The sequence below is a fragment of the Apostichopus japonicus genome, chromosome 20 (assembly GCF_037975245.1).
Source record: "Apostichopus japonicus isolate 1M-3 chromosome 20, ASM3797524v1, whole genome shotgun sequence".
NCBI classification, from domain to species: domain Eukaryota; kingdom Metazoa; phylum Echinodermata; class Holothuroidea; order Aspidochirotida; family Stichopodidae; genus Apostichopus; species Apostichopus japonicus.
Window position 1 is genome coordinate 30,310,001 of NC_092580.1, and position 3,866 is coordinate 30,313,866.

Here is a 3,866-nt window from a genome sequence, read left to right on the forward strand (position 1 = left end):
AGAAACTTTCTCTTGACCTAAATATATTCTATCGACGCTTACGTCTCCGTGAATTTTTTGCCGACGAAAATGGCAATAACACCACGCAACAAACCAACGACTTGCATTCCAATTTTCAGCCAAAAAGCTCGTGAAATCCGCCCAAGGCCCATTGTGCACCTCTTGAATCATTTATTTCGGCAATTGAAGAGGATGTAAAAACACAGACCTCTGCCCCAGACTTTCGTGACAATCTCAACAAAACTGAGAGACAGGCTATCCATGAACTCCGGAAGCGCGATGACATTGTCATCAAGCCAGCCGACAAGGGTTCTGCAATTGTCGCTATGGGCAAACAATTCTACAGAGAGGAAGCCAACTGACTACTCGGCAACCCTCAACACTACATACTCCTGGATTCTGATCCTACTCAAGAAATCACACAGTCTCTAACGGTTCCATTGACCGCAAGTTATGCCAAAACCTCCTTGAAAACGACCCAAAACCTGGTAGCCTAAAATTCACAAAGAAGGCAATCCCGGGACGCCCATAATATCGGGTAATGGTACAGCGACTGAAAAAAATCCAAATTCGTGGATCTTCTCATCCAACCTCTTGTTTCGGCCCTACCGTTTCTGGACATGGCGTTCACTTCCTGGACACCACTGTGACCCTACACAAAAAAAAAAATCTGGGAACTTAACCTAAAGACCACGGCACCATTCCGTTTAAACATCAGAAACGATTTGCCGTCCCAGATAAACCAAAACAATTCCTTTGCAATTACGACGGAATCGGATTAAAATAATCCGAATTTCTAAAACTTCTGCTCAATTCAGCAGAAATCAGTAAGTCGCATTGACAACCATGCCGACAATCTTCTCTATAAAATAGTTTCAATTCCTGCTACTCCTTGTCACTTTCCATGATCATGCACTGAAGAAGAGCTAGTTTTGCTCGAAAGCTCTGCAAAAACCAAACATCGGCTGTTTTACTTCCAATTACTTACCTAATTTAATTATTGTATCTCACTCGAGATCCAGCCTTTCTCTAAATGCAGCATAGTTGTTCAACAGTTTATATATATATATATATATATATATATATATTTATATATATATATATATATATATATTATTAGAGAAAACCAGAGAAATAAGATATGACTCATAATTGACAAATAAGGAGTAAGTTTTAGAAAATATATTGGAATTTTCGGTCCCCCTGGGACCTTCGTCAGCAATACTTGGCAGTCGAATGAGAAGTACAAAATGTGACACAATGAAAGTATGACGCTAGATAAGTGTAAGTTGCAATGATGGAATTAAAACCAAATAAACCATGACTATACAGGAAGCGAATTAAGGAGCAAAGAACGGATTACATATGCTTGTAGAACTGGTAGTTGTTAAGGGGTCCCAAGTCTTTGTTGAGGCCGGTGATGTGAGACTTAATACGAAAGATCCAATCGATTTCTTTACGTTTACGTTCAGTAGTTGATTTGAAGTTCGAGGCAATTAAAATACATTTTAGGTTTTTTAGAGAATGACCATGAAGATTGAAATGTTCGGACACTGGGAATCCTGCAAAATTATCACGAATAGATTTTTTGTGATTATTAAAACGTAAGCGGAATCGGGAGCCTGTTTCACCTACATAATTGCCCTCTTTGCAAAGTACACAATAGAAAATGTAAATAACATTAATAGAATCACAAGAGAGGGAAGGGGGTCTAAGACTATGCCCCATATGCCAAATATTACCCCAGGCACCGTGGTCAAGATTCCCAATGTTGACTTTAGTCTTAGACCCCCTTCCCTCTCTTGTGATTCTATTAATGTTATTTACATTTTCTATTGTGTACTTTGCAAAGAGGGCAATTATGTAGGTGAAACAGGCTCCCGATTCCGCTTACGTTTTAATAATCACAAAAAATCTATTCGTGATAATTTTGCAGGATTCCCAGTGTCCGAACATTTCAATCTTCATGGTCATTCTCTAAAAAACCTAAAATGTATTTTAATTGCCTCGAACTTCAAATCAACTACTGAACGTAAACGTAAAGAAATCGATTGGATCTTTCGTATTAAGTCTCACATCACCGGCCTCAACAAAGACTTGGGACCCCTTAACAACTACCAGTTCTACAAGCATATGTAATCCGTTCTTTGCTCCTTAATCCGCTTCCTGTAAAGTCATGGTTTATTTGGTTTTAATTCCATCATTGCAACTTACACTTATCTAGCGTCATACTTTCATTGTGTCACATTTTGTACTTCTCATTCGACTGCCAAGTATTGCTGACGAAGGTCCCAGGGGGACCGAAAATTCCAATATATTTTCTAAAACTTACTCCTTATTTGTCAATTATGAGTCATATCTTATTTCTCTGGTTTTCTCTAATAATATTTTCTTTTGGAGTAAACGTGGATTTTCGTTATATTATATATATATATATATATATATATATAAATATACACATATATATACACACATATATATACACACATATATATATATATAAACACATATATGTACACACATATATATATATACACATATATATTGGCTAGGTGAGACCTGCTCATCATGATATCAGATGAGATTGTTTGTTACGAAAATGCCATTTTAATGATATCATCTTACAGTCAGCTGATAAGCTTGCGAAATATGATCTAATTGGACATACTGTGTCAGTTCAAAACATCATTATATTGTTTTACCTAACTAAGAGAATAGCTGAAATTAGAAGGGTTAGAGGCCATGTTTTCTGCTCTTTAAATTTGTAAATAAGAAAAGGGAGAAAGTGAAGAAAGAAGATTGATATTATTTGCAGTAACAAATCCAATCATGTATAGAAACAAACTGCCATCAAGGTTGCATATTTCCACTTTCAATGGGCAAATATCTAGTTGTGTGTCTTACTCACTACTAGTATAACTATTAAGTTATCGTTGTATTAAAACTAGCAGTAATAAATAGGTATAGGCTATATTTTGGCTAAGATATTGTTTTATGTAAGTTTCAAGTTGTACCAATAATGTGTATACCACAATATTTGATCAGTTGGAATGTATCCAATGAATTCTAAAAGTTCTGAAAATGAGAAGCCTTGTTTTCTGCGCGTTAAATTTGTACATGAACCAAGAGAGAAAGTGAAAATAGAAGTAGAATGATAGTATCTGTAGTACCAAATCCAATCATGTATAGAAACAACCTGCCATTAAGGGTGCATATTTCCACTTTCAATGTGCAAATATCTAGTTTTGTGTCTTACTCACTACTAGTATCATCGTTGTATTAAAGCTAGCAGTAATAAATAGGCATAGGCTATATCCAATTGCTATGAGAGTAATGTAGAATTCAACTCAGGTAATGGTGATAACACATTTTGTTGCGACTGCGATGACAGATGTTTTTTCAAGTAGGCCTATATAGGCTTAACTGATTTGAAACTTCTAATTAAGCTGCTGAAGGTGAAACACGACGGAGTCCTTTTTGTGCTTTCCAAGCAAATGACGATGAAGATTAAATGTTTGTGGTAAATGTATATACATCCTTTCTGAGGTTATGAAGTGATGAATTTTAATATTTTATGACAACTTAAAGTATGCAAATGTGAGTCACCGTATATCAATGAAGACATTTGAGAATTGTAAAAACTTAGAAACAGGGTGTCAATCATTATTAAACGACATACTTCATTGAAAACCTATAACCATTGCATTGGGAGGTGGGGTAGAGGGAGGGTGTAGGGGAAAGTTGGAAATTTAAGAGAGGCTCTCTATGTCTTCTTCCATCTTTGTTTTGCAAGCAAGGTGTATACCTGTGTCCACTTAGATAATCTAATACGTCCATAGAAAATAGTCAGAAAGTACAGAGAAATA